Here is a 17,960-nt window from a genome sequence, read left to right as displayed (position 1 = left end):
TCGAAACGCTCTCAAATTTCCTTTTCAAAACACCTCTAAATTTCGCAAAATTTTAGGCTTTTTGGTAAGTGTGAAAAAGTCAAATATTTATTTATCATTTTGTTTTAATTTTATGATTCAAAATGGTGCCAAATCCAAAATGCCAAAATGCTGAACACTTACCAAATTTGGTTTCTACACAAACATGAAGGAAGCTATCGAAAAAATACATTGGTTTTTGGTTTTTGAAAATCTTGATGTTAACATTTAGAAAGAATTACTCAAAATTCACGATTGTCGATTTATTTTTATTTTTTTTTATTCTTTATATATTGACATTTTTAAGCTCTCGATGTACAAACAGTTTCTGATCGTCGATCTCCGCAATCTCAATATTTTCCATCTATCGATCGATGAAATTAAAAAAATATTTTTTAAATTTAAATATTGTAGTTCACCTCGATTATCCGAAGCCTCGATTATCTGAAGTTTCGATTACCCGAAGTTCGATCATCCGAAGTTCGATTATCCGAAGGTTTGTATGCGACTTTGGATAATCGAATGACGAATATTTTTATTCTTTTTTTCGGGATCTACGACCTCATTTTATTCAAATTTGAATGATTGATTGCCTGTTAAAGAATAATATGCATTCTTTCAATATTTCGTCACCGGATATGAAAATTCTACATCACTTTAGGCAAATATTTTTCAAAGCTTATGTCACCCTCCCCTTCAAAGTCGGCCCAAAAAATCAAGAGCAACAATTTTTTTTGAAAAATTTAAAAAAAAATTATTGAAAATAGAAGTTTAATTAACTGATAACCATTTAAAATGCATTTTCCTGCGTTTGTTATCATATTTAGCATATTTGAACTCCTTTTAAAATATATTGAATTATCAAAAAATACCAATGTATAGTCTCCGAAAAAAAATATAATTGGAAAACAACTGGACTGGACATTTTTTCATCCAAATGTTGAAAGTATGGCTTGTTGTTTTAATTTTTATATTTTTTTTTGCCCCCCCCCCCCCTTTTGACTTCGGTGACAAAAATCGTTCGATTCTCCGAAGTTTTGTTTATCCGAAGTGAAATTTTTCTGAGGCCTTCGGATAATCGAGTCTGGACTGTACTTAAATTTACTATTAAATGGCAAATCGTAATGTTAAACATTTGAAAACTTAAAATATGATTTGTTTGACAACCCACGGATCGAAACTTTGTTATCAAATCAATCAATCAATGTTTTGAATTCGAAAACATGTGTGATTTTCATATTCGAAATCCTTTATCTTCAAAATTAAAAACAATTGTGTCGATATTGTAACAATAGATTTAACATAACTTTTAATCTCTTCTTTTTAAATTAAATTTTTAAATTGAAAATCGATTAAGGATCAGGAAAAATTTGGCATATCTTGATAAAGTTTGAGCTGTTGGTCAAATTAGAAAATTTATTAGATAAATTAATTAAATTAAATGAAAATTTATCAATCGATGGTATTATAGTGGCTCACAAGTAAACAAAATCTAGTAAGAGTACACTCATTTCACATAAAATTTGGCAGCCTTTCATTTAACCCAAACTTTTAATCTTCCATGTACCGAGAATTCAACAACCCGTCCGGGTGCGCCCTGAATTATTCTCCTTAGCAAACTGTAGCACAGATCTGCAGTTTACGCTTCGTCATAAACATGAATGAAATTTTTCATCCGCTTCAAGCTCGACCATGTTCTATAGTTGGTCAGCCACTGCTCAACAGTACCCAGGGAGAGAGAGGAAGTTATCATTATCCATTCATGAAGCCTGGATTGTAGTACACCTTCCTTTCGAGCTGACTCCTCATTCAGGTGTGCTCTAATGATGCTGAAAGACTGGAAGGAAAAAAAATGTATATCTCGCCAGTTGTATCTCTTGAAATCTCCCGGCCAAACCGTGCTCACCACCAAACAGGTCGCCAGGTCCAACAAGTCAGGCAGAACTGTTCTCGGAGTCTCACTCCGCACGCCTTGAATGTTTTCATTTGAATTGTCGCTTTGATATCTTTATTGATTATGATTATGATTAATGATGTGACGATGAGTTTCATGTCTACATGCCGTTCTGGTGTGGAACCGGAATGTTGAGCAAAGACACACACACGCCACACGGCTGGACGGGAACGATGCTGTTGATCCATGACGGGATTGGAAACCAGATATCCAGCCTGGGTGAGTTGAGTCCAGTGATGGTCGGTGGGCGATAGTGAGTGCAAGCTCACCTGTTGAGAAAATGATCTTTTAATTGATTATTGTGCTCGTGTTTATGCGTGGAGACGATGCTGTTGGGAACAGTTATAGAGACTTCTATGAAGAGGTGCTAATTGTAGAACATTAAAAGATTATTTTACGAAAAAAATCCTATTTTAGGCCGATCAAAGTATATAATAGTCAATCAGTGAAACGTTATCTTCCGAAATTTGCCATAAATGACCAGTTTGAAAATTTCCCAGAAAATCATTTTCCCGCTTCTTCGAAATTGCCCCTAACTGGGCGTGAGTTCACCAAACAGGCACCCCATGGGAGGTGACTTCCTTGGAAGTCAATCTTCCTGATATACTCACAAACGCCACCAGGCAAGAAAAAGTCAGTCTAGACAGGACAGGCAAAATAACAACATCCTGCAAAAAATAACGCCTCAAATCGTGTGGTTGGTGAAGAGCTACTCTTTTTTTTTTGTTGCTCGAGTTATGGGTTTGTTTTTTTTTTCTTCATCTGTACACTTCTCGCACCTTTTATTGCCACTGAATTGCAAGGTTTTTTTCCTCTTCTGATTCTTTGCGTTGACCTGCGTGAACAGTCCGAAAAAAAACTGTTTGCTCTGGGTGTGCTGGCCCTCGCCGCCAGTAGGGTTGGTCGTAACTACCGGGCTGCCCCCGCCGAAATGTAGTCTGTTATTTTACTGTCCACAATAAAAGCGAACATTTTTCCCATGTCTGTTATCTGGGATTTTTTTTGCGAGGCGATCGACATTTCGTGAGATAATACGAATCTATGCTCCAGGGGATTCTTCCGACATAAGATAAAAATTGCAGAAAAATGAAGCAAAGTCCAAAAATATTGCGTTGTTTTACCAACTCCATATTTCATGAAGAGTTGAACTTTTCAGCACTCAAATAAATGCACTGGCATTTTTGGCAATGGTCGTCACTTCTTATGAAAACATTTTAAGTTAAATTTCTCTCAATTTCAGTATTAATCAATAAATTATCCCAACAACATTGTCAAAGTTCCAAAACGCATGACGCCTCATTGATCGCTGTCAGTCTACTAAAGTATCACTTAAAACTCATGCCGTGGAAATGGCTGTCAGCTTGGACAAAGTGTTATAAATTAGAACAAATTTCAAAACGTCATGTCGAAGCTTTTAAATCCCCCACCATCGATCCGTTCCGTGCGTTCCTCCAGAACATAACCTCTTAAAGGCATCTCAAAACTCTCTAATTAAGAATTTATTCATCTCGGAGCTGCTGTGGCGTTCTCGAGGCTGCTGTGACAGCCTCCTCGTCAGGCATTCTTCACATTTTGTGTGAAGGCTTCCGTTCTAAGGCACGCAACGCAACGCAGAGCACACTTCAATCACAGAAGTCTCGTTTGCCGCCGACACATTTTTGTCTAGCATCAGTCAAGCAACAGTGTGTGGCGATGTAACGGTGGTGCGATGTGAAGTATTCTACAGTCGACACCTTTCGCTTGTGTCTGGGGATCAACTACTACTAGATGCAGTCGCCGTGAAGGTGTGTGACGTGATGCTTTGCTGGGATGTGAGTGTTACTGACGAGAAATGGGATAAAGATCAAAGTGCACAAGTGTGAAAATTTGTCAAAGTAACAAAGTAACAAAGTGTGCAATTTCTTTGAGGATTCTAAGAGTAATAATTTAACTTGCCTTGTTCATTATAATAATTATCTCTTTTACGAGAATCTTTCAAAGCATAAAATTTTATAAAGTTTATTTAAATAAATACTTGAAAACTCTGTTTTAACACATTCTGTTCATGTCTCATGTAAAGATCTTGTGATTTTTCTAGGCAAAATAATTGAAGTTTAACCAAATGCCAATAACAAAAATCTGACCTTCACAAAAATTTCAGCGGAGCCACAAAAAAAATTTTGGAACGTTAATAACTCACAGCGCAAAATTTCAATTAAATCAACTTTGTAACGTTTTATCAAAATACTCACCATACGAAATAAGATGGTTATCGGCAAATGGAAAAGTTTTGAGAAATTTGACAAAATTTTGCAAATAGGGAGATGGGAGTAAAACGGCTAGATAAGTGTTCACAAGTAATTCAAAATAGTTGAAATATAATGTTTATAAAAATCACGTTGCGTCTTTCAATTACGAAAATTTTGATACCCAAACATGTTTGGGTAATTCTCCGCCAACTCACACAGCAGTTGCCCCGACCCCTCTTCGATTTGCGTGAAACATTGTCCAAAGGGGTAACTTTTGTCCCTGATCACGAATCCGAGGTCCGTTTTTTGATATCTCGTGACGGAAGGGTGGTACGACTCCTTCCACTTTTTAACACATCAAGAGTTATTGCGATTTTACGATAAAAAAGTTTTGAAAAAGTTGGACGTCGTTGATCATGGCCGTTCATGGTCACCCGCGACAGACACGGACGACGAAACAAAGAGAAACGCAAAAAGTAACTGTTTCAAAACTTTTTTTCGTAAAATCGCGATAACTCGTGATGTTTATAAGCAAACCCCTTATGTCTATATATTAAAATTTTTGTAATTGTCTGTTCTACAACTTTGTAGAACATTGTTACACTCTAAAAAATAACCCTGCAAAGTTAGAAAAAAACACGAAATTTTAAAATGAAATTTTTTGTTCTAAATGAAAAAAAATGTCCCTTCTGGGTCAATGTAGATTCGAAAAGTACATTAAATTTCCCTTAAAATGACATGTTCCAAAAAAATTTCTACTCGTGTAACGGAAAATGGGAGAATTTTTAAACTTTTTTAGTGTTTTTTTCGATGAAAAATACGTTTTTTCGGAATTCTGAGTACGCCATCAAATCGGGCGTCTAATTTTACATAAAAGTCCCTTTGACACCAAATTTCTATCTCATCACCGTTTCAGGCTGCAAATTATTGAAAAACACCTCTTTTTTCGCATGTTCAAAAATGGAAGGGGTCGTACCGCCCCTCCGTCACGAGATATAAAAAAACGGACCTCGGATTCGTGATCAGGGACAAAAGTTACCCCTTAGGACAAAGTTTCACGCAAATCGAAGAGGGGTCGGGGCAACTTTTCCCGATTTCGTGTGAGTTGGTAGAGAATTACCCGTTTAGGTTATCGCTGAAATTATAAAGTTATCGCAGTTTTAGTGATAAAAGTTATTTTTTTCTCGTTTTTGTCATTTTCCTGTTTTTGCGCGTGGCGCGTCGAAAAACTCAGTTTTTATTTCCAAAAATGATATCTTGGAAACGTAAGGTTCAACATCGCCAATTTTTTGATAAACTACATGAAATTTTGCGAGGAATCCGATAAAAATATTTTCAGATTTGAGCTCTTCAGTCCCGACACGGTCAAAACGCCATTTTAAGTTTTCATACGACTTTTTCAAATGTTAATAAATTTTTTAAAACTTTTTACTATTTTTCTCAAATGGCCAAACTAATCACCTTTCATTTGCTTCTGAGACAGCTAAAATCGGATGAAATGGCGCGGAGATATGGGTTTGAAAAAAATATACCAAAAATGAAGAAAATTGCTATTTTTTTAACCACCCTAGCACGATGTAGGTCACCCTAATGGCCAAACAAAAAAAAAGGATCTTATTATTTTGGCCAATGAATTCCCAGAAATATTTTGAGCACGATCGGAAAACTTTTTTTCGGTTTAGGCTCTTTTCAAATAGAATTGCTATACAGCGAATTCCCCACGAAAACAGCATGATTCGAAAATACATGTTTGGGTACCAAATTTTCGTAATTAAAATACGCAACGAGACCTTCAAAAAAGCTTTTTAAGTTTTCATTCGATCGGAAAACTTTTTTTTCGAATCATGCTGTTTTCGTGGAGAAATGCTGTATATAGACATTTTAAAGTAACTTTTTGAAAAAGGAGCAGTTAGTGCCCGCCATTTATGAAAAAAAAATGTTTTGAAAAGTTGAGCAAATCCTCCAAATTATGCTTTATTGAACATTGTTTACACGGCCTTTGGTTGCTGAGATATGGCCATACAAAGAAAAAAAAAAAACAAAAAAAGAATTAATAAAACAGAAAAAGTCGATTTTTTTGTAGTTGCCCAATTAGTCCTCATTTTTTGAATACCGTTATAGGGAACTAATGGTTTGATTTTCAATGATAAAAAATTAAAAAAATTGGTGAAATTTTCTGCTACTATTCCAAAATTTGTGTGAAAATGTTAAAAATAAATGTTTTCAGCATTTTTTCTTGATTATAAAATCAAGCATTTCTTGATTATAAAATAACGAATGTTTTTTCGAAAGGTGATAAATTTGTTTTACATTTTAAAAAGTAGCTGAAACGTTAAATTCAACTTGTAAAAATCGAAAAGTATTGTAGTGTTTTTCTATATTTTTTATTGTATTATAAAAACTTTAGTGAGTTGTTACGCTCAAAAATTGCAATTTTCACGGGGACCATGATCCCAAAACATCACATTTCATGGGACGTATTTTGTTTTAATAAAAGTGATGATTTTATGTTGAAGTTAAATTTTTTTCCTAATACCGGTTACAAATGAAGCATAATCTGGTTTAAGCAATTTAGATGATGAATCATTAGTAAGTGAACAATTACAACATTGTTGAGCATCTTTGAAATTTGTTCTAAATTATACATTACTTTCAATCTCTAAAATCACAACCAAGGAAACTGAATAAACAAACTCAACCTATCCGGTCAGCTTGCGCCACCCTCACTGCATTATTGAACTATGGTGAGCTCTTGTTAGTGCAGTCCGATGCAACCGATACGCTGCGGTTTTCGCTTTGGCACCTCCCACTAACCACAAAAGGGCCACATAACGTATAAGTGATTTTTACGCCACGACACTTTCCTCCACATTTTTCCTCCACGCTCTCTAGAATGTGTGTGGGTGCATAGGAAAGCATTCCATTTTTCGTTCATGCTCATATTTCAAAGGCGCCTGATGGCTATAGAGCCATAGCTTAGGCACTTTGACAGCGTTTTGCGGGGTACCGTTAAACGGAGTAATTTTGTTGTATTTTTGTGTTAATTTTAAACAATCAGAAAAAATAACGATAACCTTAAAATTTTCACATTTACTAATATTGGTGGATCAAAGCCACCCCAGTCAACAGTGAACCTATTTCCTGGAACCTTCCATCACGACCGATCATGTACCCTCTCTGGTTCAACCAGAAGGAATGATGCCGCTGTAATGATGAGTAGTGGTTGGTGGGTGACACTGAGTGTATCATAAATTGTGAAATATTGCCGCCTTTAAGGTTGTGAAATATGAGTCTCAAAAGAAGTTGCGACGACGCACGCAGATCCCGGGGCCGGGTGTTTAAGTTTGTTTTTGTTATTCTCTAGTGCGGCTAACCTCTCCTCTAGGGGTCTCGAGACATACTTCGACATAGTTTTGCTGGGATTTTAGGATGCCGGAACATTGCGCCGGGTATCCGATTACTTGGTAAGTGCCGGCTGGTTTGTTAGGATATGAGACGGATATCTTTGTGGCAAAGTAAGGTATACCAAGGGATAATCGATTGTGTTCTGGTTGAAGACTGTCATCACGAACGATTATTTTTGCATTTGTTCAACTTTTATTCAATTTCCATCATTTTTAAGTCAAGCAACTAACCAAACCTGAAACGTCAACGAAACCAGTCCTTGCGCCGAGGCGGCCTCTTTAGGCAAGCCCACATTGGTTTCAAAATTGATCACTTTGTGACACTTGCTCAATCAAAGTTCCCCCCGTCGAGAGTGGTAAATTCCTTATAGATTTTCTTCGCACTTGGCGCGCGTTTCCTTATAAATATCGTCAGCTCAGCTCGTACAAGCCTTCGGCCGTCAATGACGGCGTGATGTCGCAATGGACGCACTCAATATCGGTTCGGGTGGTTAATCGACGATTCAGAAGGGCCCAGTATGGTTGTGGGGTACTTTTTGGATATGGTCCGGTTGTAGAGCCGGAATATTATCGGATGTCTTCAAAGGATTGTGGTGTCTTCCAAATTGAAATTCTTTATTTTTTATGAGTTTCAGTACAGAACACATACGATTAATTTTAGAAATAATCTTGTAAAAAGAAGCACACATAGCCACAAACATCATTAAGTGATAATACTATCAAAAGTTTGCCACAATAAATTCATCATAATGAATTTTTCAAAATCCCAATCCTCAGAATGACCCATACCCAAGAATAAAAGAATCCCCCAGAATGAACCATTTCCCAGAATTGTTTTTTAGTTAATTTTCTACTCGAATTATGAAGTTGATAAAGATTCATCCTCCTTTTGGAAGATTTTGAGTTATCAACAAGGAGGGTAAATTTTCACGATTATTGGGAGGTTCATAGAGATTTACCCTTCTTTTTAAAAAGATTTGTAGATTTGAAGTCATCAAAATTAAGGGTAAGTTTTTAGGAAAAATTGCAATTCATAGAAATTTTTGTAAATTTTAAGATACCAAAATGATAGGTTTTTTTTTAGAATTATGGAATTTATAGAAATTTACCAATTTTTTTTAGTTTTGGATTTCTGGGAAAATGGTCTATTTTGAGGAATGGCATTATAAGGACTGATATTCTAAGAAATAGGAGAATGGTTTATTTTGGGGAAATCAAATTCTGGGGATTGTTATAGAACCAAATTACCTAATATGACAAAAAAATAAACGTTGCAAGATCTATTAAAACAGACTATTTTTTACTAACTTTATACCATTTTGTTACCCTTGTCCCTGTTTAAGATAAAGGCCTTGTCCCTGTTTGAGATAAAGGAGAAGAAAGAAAAAAAAAAACAGTTTCGTAAAATAAAGAGGTGCTATTTCCAAAATTACTGAATTTATTTACATAATGGACTCCGCTTACTTAGATAATTTTAATGATGATAATGTTTTGTTGAAACATGAAATAGTAGTTTATGCAACAAGTTGCATAAAGATGATTTTTTCAGCACGTACCTTTATCCAACGAGGATCACGGAAAATTAAGTAGTTTCACGATGGAATTGCAAAAAATAAATATATTAAATTATGACAAAATTAATAAAATAAAAACGCAGTAGATGGTGGCCATCATGTGAAATGTAATTAAATCTTGGAATTTAGGAAAAAGTATTTTTTTATTTTAAGGAAATGGGCATATCTTTGTCTATATTGAACCGATCTGATTCATTTTTTTAAATTTGTTCTAAAACTATTGTGAATGATTCGAGAAGGTTTTAAAATTCATGGTGTAGTATGGATTGAAAATATAATTTTGGGAAACTATTGGGTAATAGACAGCTTATGTTGCTGTATTTTCATGGTAAATATCTCTAAGAAAAGATTTATATTTGGTTCTTACAACTTCGATTGGGGTAATTTCACCAACCGTTGCTTTGCTCTGTGACCAGCTCGGGAAGAATATGTTCAAGAATAACATTGACACATAAAGCTGAAATGAAAAAAAAATGCAGAAATTATGTTTTTATGGCAATTAACTTTTTTAGAACTTTTTCTTACTTTTAGCTTATGAATAAATAGATAATCATTGAAATTACCTTATAAATCTAACTTCTCATGCTTATTCACTTTACACGCTATTTCCTGAAATAACAACTCAAAGTTTTCAAATATTTGAAGCGAGTTTTTGAAATATGTAGTTTCTTTGGGAACCTTTGATAGTTTGAAGTTGTTTTTAAAGATTTGGTATGGTTTTATTTATAATATGGTTAACAAATGTCTAAGGTTCAAATATCTTTTTTGGTTTAAATTAAACGATACATGTTTTCCATATTAACCCTCTTACGCTCTTGGTACACGGAACAAAATCCGGTCGGCGGATCCGAAAAATATTCGCGATGAATTCGAAAACGTGAAATGTTTCCGAAATCATCGAGAATGTTTGCGATATTGGAAAAAATGTTTTCGATATCGATGCCAAATGTTTTCAAAATCGCAATCACCATGTTTGCGGTGGGCATTTTTCGTACAGTCCGCCGCAGCCAATGCGTTACGCTGTCAGGATCAGCTGTTCGCATCGTTCGCAAGTAGTAAACAAACATACAACCTAACCTATTCTTGTTCTGTTCGTTGGTTGAGTGTTTATCTCAAAAAGTGTTTCAGATAAATTTCAGTAGTTAGACGGTGAGTATTATAAATAACACTTATTCATATTTACCTTATTTAAATGATTCTAATTATGATTGATTTTCTGATTTGCTTCAGGTTGGCATGGTGGTTTACGACTTTAATTGTCGGGGGAAGAGTTGTTGAACTCGATATTTTCCATCTGGCCGGTGCAAAAGTGACATCGAAGAAGGCGGTTCCCAAAAGGCAGATCAAACCTTGACGTCAGATCGAGAGCAGGTAAGTTTTGAAAGCTTCTTTCTTGATTGGTGATAACGATTCTAATCTATTTTCAGATTTTTCGGTTCGCAAATCCCGGCGGAGTTGGATGATGTAGAGGACGTAAAAAGGACAAATCCGCAGAGGCACCACTGGACGGAACCTGCTCCACCAGTTCCACCTGCTGCCGTAGCAGTAACCCGAAACATCGTTTATCGTTTCCCAGATCAACAACACATCACTCTGCGCCGGCAACAGTTCCGGGTTAAACAATCTTCCAGCGATCCCAGCACATCAGCTTGGATTCTTCCCGTGCTGAAACGAAATCCGACCGACCAATCTGTTTCCGAACAACAAATATCTCCCGCAAGGTCGCGAAACTATGAATTCTGTACCCCAGCGCCACCAGCAATCTCTCCGGCGGTTCATCAACGGAATGAATCCATGCAGATACCGCACACTCCGTGCACCATGTTACGACGACAGCGATTCCAGAAACTCTGGGTTGCCGGTTCCAGACTTGCCGCAGATTCTGAATAGCTTAGTTGAGATGAAACTCATGGCATATCAGACTAATGTAAGTTTCCAATTTTGCCAAAGCTTTTATACAACACTCAAATGCCCCTCTCAAATTCCAGCCGGCGGAACTTTACCTGCCACGACCCGAACTTGGCTGGAGCATCGATGGTTGTGCCCATTTACTCGCCGGTGGAAAATTGTCGGTGGCCAGAAATTCTGAGGCAGCTGTGACAGCTTAAAGTCAAAAAATCAGCTTAAGGTATAAAATCAACTTTTCCATAGAATTAACATGTTCTGTCGAGGATCCAAAGTCTGCGTACGCGAGTTGTGTGTTTTGAGTTTAATTCTAAAGAAACCGATAAAAAAAAACAAATCTTGAAGATACAAAAAAAAATCAAAAATACAAAAATATAAAAATACAAAAATACAAAAATACAAAAATACAAAATTACAAAAATACAAAAATACAAAAATACAAAAATACAAAAATACAAAAATACAAAAATACAAAAATACAAAAATACAAAAATACAAAAATACAAAAATACAAAAATACAAAAATACAAAAATACAAAAATACAAAAATACAAAAATACAAAAATACAAAAATACAAAAATACAAAAATACAAAAATACAAAAATACAAAAATACAAAAATACAAAAATACAAAAATACAAAAATACAAAAATACAAAAATACAAAAATACAAAAATACAAAAATACAAAAATACAAAATTACAAAAATACAAAAATACAAAAATACAAAAATACAAAAATACAAAAATACAAAAATACAAAAATACAAAAATACAAAAATACAAAAATACAAAAATACAAAAATACAAAAATACAAAAATACAAAAATACAAAAATACAAAAATACAAAAATACAAAAATACAAAAATACAAAAATACAAAAATACAAAAATACAAAAATACAAAAATACAAAAATACAAAAATACAAAAATACAAAAATACAAAAATACAAAAATACAAAAATACAAAATACAAAAATACAAAAATACAAAAATACAAAAATACAAAAATACAAAAATACAAAAATACAAAAATACAAAAATACAAAAATACAAAAATACAAAAATACAAAAATACAAAAATACAAAAATACAAAAATACAAAAATACAAAAATACAAAAATACAAAAATACAAAAATACAAAAATACAAAAATACAAAAAATACAAAAATACAAAAATACAAAAATACAAAAATACAAAAATACAAAAATACAAAAATACAAAAATACAAAAATACAAAAATACAAAAATACAAAAATACAAAAATACAAAAATACAAAAATACAAAAATACAAAAATACAAAAATACAAAAATACAAAAATACAAAAATACAAAAATACAAAAATACAAAAATACAAAAATACAAAAATACAAAAATACAAAAATACAAAAATACAAAAATACAAAAATACAAAAATACAAAAATACAAAAATACAAAAATACAAAAATACAAAAATACAAAAGTACAAAAATACAAAAATACAAAAATACAAAAATACAAAAATACAAAAATACAAAAATACAAAAATACAAAAATACAAAAATACAAAAATACAAAAATACAAAAATACAAAAATACAAAAATACAAAAATACAAAAATACAAAAATACAAAAAATACAAAAATACAAAAATACAAAAATACAAAAATACAAAAATACAAAATACAAAAATACAAAAATACAAAAATACAAAAATACAAAAATACAAGAATTTCAAAAAAAATTGGAGAGTTTTGAAGGATTTTTAGAGAAATTTGAAAAAATCAAGTTAATTTAAAAATGTAAAAAATTGAAAATTTAAGATATAATTTTTGAAAAAATTTAAAAATTTTGTAGAATTTTAGAGAAATTTGGAAAATTGTAGCGAATTTTGCATAATTTTAATTTTTTCAATACAATTTTAGAGAATTTTGAAAAAAATTAAGAGAATTTTAGAGAATTTTTAAGAGATTTTTTTTGAAATTTTAAAAAAATTAGAGAATTTTAATGAATTTTAAAGTATTTCAGAAAATTTTGGAATATTATGTAGAATTTTAGAGACTTTAAAACAATTTTAAAGGATTTAAGCGAATTTTCAAGATTTTTGGAATATTTTAGAGAATTTTAGAAAATTCCAAAGATTTTTTGGATACTTTTTAAGAATTTTGGAAAATTTCAAACAATTTTAGAGAATTTTAGAAAATTTTAGAGATTTTTTGGTAATTTTTAGAAAGTTTCAAAGAATTTTGGAAAATTTGAGAGAATTTTGAAGAATTTCAAAGAATTTTGGAAAATTTAGGAGAATTTTGGAAAATTTTAAAGAACTTTAGAGATTTTTATAGAATTTGAAATTTTTTTGAAGAATTTTAGAGAACTTTAGAGAATTTGAAAGAATTTTGGAAAATTTTAAAGAGTTTTAAAGAATATAATAGAATGTTATAAAATTAAATATAATTTCAGAGAATTTTGAACAATTTAACAGAGTTATAAAGAATTTCAATTAATTTTATAAAATTTTACAGAATTTAAAATATTTTAAAGATTTTTGGGTAATTTTGGAGAATTTTAAAGATTTTTTGAAAGTTTTAAGAGAACTTTGATAGAATTTTAATGGAATTTTAGAGATTCTTGGAAATTTTTAGAAAATTTTATAGAATTTGGAAAATTTTAGAGAATTTGGAAAATTTTAGAGAATTTTGAAGAACGTCAAATAATTTTGGAAAATTTAGGATAGTTTTGGAAAGTTTTAGAGAACATTAGAGAATTTTATAGAATTTTGAAGAATTTTAGAGAACTTAAGAGAATTTAAAAGAATTTTAGAAAAAAATTGATTTTTTTTTTAAATTTCAATGATTTTTGAAAAATTTTAGAGAGTTTTAAATAATTTTGGAAAATTTTAAAGAATTTAATTGAATTTTAGAGAATTTTGAAAAACTTGAAAGAATTATAGAGAATTTCAATTAATTTTATAAACATTAACAAATTTTATAATATTGAAAAGATTTTTGGGAAACTTTGGAGAATTTAAAAGAATTTTTGAAAATTCAAGAGAACTTTGAATAGTTTTATAGAATTTCAGAGAATTTTATTGAAATTCAAAGAATTTTATAGAATTTCGAAGAAACTAAAAAAATTTGTCAGAATTTCAGAGGTTTTTAGAAAATTTTGGAAAGGTTTAGAAAATTTAAGAGAATTTCAGAAATTTTAGGAAAATTTTAGAGATTTTTGGAAAATTTCAGAGATTTTTAAAGAATGTTGGAAAATTTAAAAGATTTTTAGTGAATTTTGAAGATTTTAAAAGATTTTTAGAGAATTTTGATAAATTTTATAGAATTTCAGAGAATTTTAAAAAATTTTATAGAATTTTAAAGAATTTTAGAATACTTTGGAATATTATATAGAATTTTAGAGAATTTTAGACAATTTTAAAGATTTTAAGCGAATTTTAGACATTTTTATATATTTTTTAAGAGAATTCAAGAGATATTTTGGAGAGTTTTAAAGAATTTCCAACAATTTAAAATAATTTTAGTAATTTTTTGAGATTTTTTAAACATTTTAGAAAATTTTAGCAAATTTTGAAGAATTTTATAGAATTTTGGAAAATTTTGAAGAATTTTATAGAATTTTGGAAAATTTTGGAGAATTTTAGAAAAATTTTGGAAATTTAAAATATTTTAAAGAACTTTGGAAAATTTCAGAGAATTTTAGTAAATTTTGGTAAATTTTAGAGAATTCTTGAGAACTTTAGAAAATTTTAAAGAATGTTAGGAAATTTTAGAGAAATTTAATTATTTTAAGAAAATTTTGAAGAATTATTTTATTTGAGTCGAGAGACAATAATATTGCAATTTATTTTTGTGTTCTCTTTCGCAGGCTACGGCTCACGATTGCAGCGTGAGTTTGGCAAACGCCTTCACAGATCCGACTGCTGGCGGAGATTCTGAGGACTTGTTCCCGGCGGACAGTCTTCTAACGGAGGACACTCTGCTCAAGTCGATCCTTGAGCGTCTTCGTTGCCCTCGTGTGGCGCCAGATGCTCCAGAGTCACTCGGGCTCCGGCATGAACCTGAGTCCGCACTAAGACCTTTCCCGAAGGCACGGAGAGGAAAAGAGCAACAATCTCCTGGACGAGGAGAACTTCTGATGGTACGCGAATCCGCTCAAGGGACGTGCCAGATCAACCACCCGTGCACGATGCACCTGTCTCAGCACTTCCGTCCGGGTCGCCTCGCCGCCGACGTCACCGAGCACGAGAAGGACCCGCCGCGGTGACGGTTCCGGCCACAAAGACTTGGGCAAGTGGAGCATCAACAAGTGTTTCCAAGCAAAAGCAAAACACAACTGATTGAATCAAAATTTTGTAGTAAACCATTCACACAATCCCTTTCATTTGTTTTTGTACTATGAATAAATAAATAAAAAAAATAAACCTCTTCTTCTTCTTATTCCCATTTGAAAAATCGAGAATCAACGGTCAATTCAAAAAGGTAAATATTGTAGTGGCTGCGTTCTGCGTGCTTTTGGCGGGGTAGGCGTTACTGCGTTACGTTTGCGATATCGAAAATCATCGTTTGCGATATTGGAAGCAATGCTTCCTGCTGACGGGTGCAAACCAAGATTTGCGATTTTTAGAGTAAATCGGAAGCAAAGTTTGCGATTCCGCAAACCGGATTTTGTTCCGTGTAGCTATTTGCTTTATACATTTTTAACTTCAAGCTGTAATTTCTCGAAAACTATTAAACAAATTCTTCTTGCATAACCCTCTTTGACAATTTTAACAATATCAACTCAATTTTCAGCCAATTTGGTCACGGTAAACAAAAACGTAAAAAAAATCTCAGTCTTGATCTTTACCGGAAGGGGTTCAAAAGTTTATTTTCATTCCATAATTTGCTGCCAAACAAGTATGCAATAATTATTTCAAGTTGTGAATGCTTCAAATAAATAAATATTATCTGAAATAAACCCTGCCACGAAATTTATAGACGTGCCGATTAGTTGAATATGTAGAGTAGATTGTAATAAATAGAATCCAATTTTGTTCTCTCATTATTATTATTTTGTTGTAGATTGGTGCCATTAGATTAGAATAGATTAGACATTGGTGCCAAAAAGTTAGGAAAATGCACACTTTCGCTTGAATTTCTGGAATTTCCGAGATATTCACAAATTCCCGAGAAATTTAAAATATTTTTTTTATTTTGCTGAAAATCCCGGAAATTCCCGAGATTTTTTTTTCTCATGACAGAAAATTGGAAGCTCTAACATGAATCCATCGACTTTCAGTGACTTTTTTGACGAATTTTCCTATTAAAAAATCGAAAAATAATCTTAAAAAAAAATTGCTCAAGAGCCCCAGACTGAATATTTCGGCATACCCCCCAAGATATCGGGAAACAGCCCTTCTTTCATGGTGCCACATATCAGACTTTTTTTTATTTTAGTGTCTGAAAAAATACACCGTATTTATGATTATGTTCAATTTTTTGAAGATGTTTGACTAAAATTGAAGTTAAATTAGCCAGTTTCTAAAAATTAGAGAAAAAAAATAATAAAATAACCCCTATTTGGCAGGATAGGAACAACGAATAGCTTTTTAAAAAAATATATTTCCAACTTGCAAAATATTTGGAAATAAATCATTATTTTTCCCTTTTTCGTATCAGTTAATTTGAATCCCTCCCTGGTCTACGCACTCGTTGCAACATTGAACATTTTCCATTGAGTCCTCGGGCAATAAAATTTCCCAACCCGCCAAGCTCCACATCGGTTCCACGCCATCCATGTTCGCCATCCGCGCCTCGTGTGATGGGTCGCGTCCGTCGGCATGGTAAAGCGTCAGATTCCGCGAGCTTCCAAAGATGGTCGCTCGTGTAGAGGACGACTCGCGGAGCCACGCACAGTTCCACGGAGGCACGCATTTGCGCAACTTTCTGACCCGCAATGCGTGCGTATTATTTATGACCAAAAAGATTCGCGCCGCAAGCTGTCGGTGGCCAACCGTGGCCATATTTGCGGTGTGGTTCTCCTTCCTTTTATTGGTTACAAATTATAATTTTTGCTGGTGGCGGGGACCAACTTGTGGGGAAACCATTCTTAAGGGAGACTGAACATTTTGTATTTTTAAAAGATATTTTCAATATTTTACTATAAACTTTAAAAGGAAATCCAATACTAAATCCTAAATTACGGAAAAAAAATTGTAGCATAATGAATCGTTAGGCACGTTGTCAAGGTTGATCGAATTTGTAAACATTGAAATGATTCCCAAATCGTCAACATTTTTTCCGATTTCTGAAACATTCTCTCTTGGAAACATTTACTGTGAAATCGATTTTTCTACAATATTATAAACATTTCAATGAATATAAATTGTATCCGTGTAATATTAAATTACTCTTTCAGGAAACTTTAAGTAACCCCAATCTCTCCTTCCGCTCCCGACTCTTCTCTGTCTAGCGCAGTCAGTCCCGATGCAGACTAGCTGTAGCATTCTTGGGAAAGCTCTCGCCCAAAGGGTTGTGGTCTCCTGAAAAGGAATGATCATACGCACGCTTCAACTCCGGGATGCCTTCCGCTGGTGGTTCCAGTACACTACTTCCAGGTCTTTTGAAATGGTATTTTGCAATTGCAAGTTCTGCCATATTTTTTTTCTCTCGCTGAATCTTCTCAAGTGTCAGTTATTGTACCATAAAAGTGAGATGGTGTTTACAAAAGGGGGATGGTAGTTGCACATTCAAAAAAAAAGCTGATTTACTCAATTGTATGCCAGTTTGTCGGCAACTTGTGTAACAGAAGGGAAGTTACAAAAACTATTTGTGAAGAAGGAGCAAAAAAGTGTTTACGAAGCATCACGCATTAGAAATTAGCAAATTCCTTGAGGTGAATG

General features: G+C 32.8%; 1 long non-coding RNA gene across 2 annotated transcripts; it reads left to right on the top strand.

Annotated features, from left to right (window-relative positions):
• The first annotated feature begins 10,006 nt into the window (after positions 1 to 10,006).
• LOC120419392 (uncharacterized) lies at positions 10,007 to 15,734 on the top strand. 2 transcript variants are annotated; one of them, XR_005605707.2, is made up of 5 exons: positions 10,007 to 10,327; positions 10,409 to 10,549; positions 10,606 to 11,105; positions 11,167 to 11,306; positions 14,945 to 15,734. It is a non-coding gene; the product is annotated as an uncharacterized LOC120419392 (long non-coding RNA). The 2 variants fall into 2 exon arrangements; XR_008212048.1 differs by having other exon boundaries at positions 10,011 to 10,549; positions 14,945 to 15,733.
• The last annotated feature ends 2,226 nt before the right edge of the window (positions 15,735 to 17,960 follow it).

This window comes from Culex pipiens, chromosome 2, assembly GCF_016801865.2.
Source record: "Culex pipiens pallens isolate TS chromosome 2, TS_CPP_V2, whole genome shotgun sequence".
Taxonomy (NCBI): Eukaryota; Metazoa; Arthropoda; class Insecta; order Diptera; family Culicidae; genus Culex; species Culex pipiens.
This window is presented reverse-complemented; position numbering and strand designations above follow the sequence as displayed.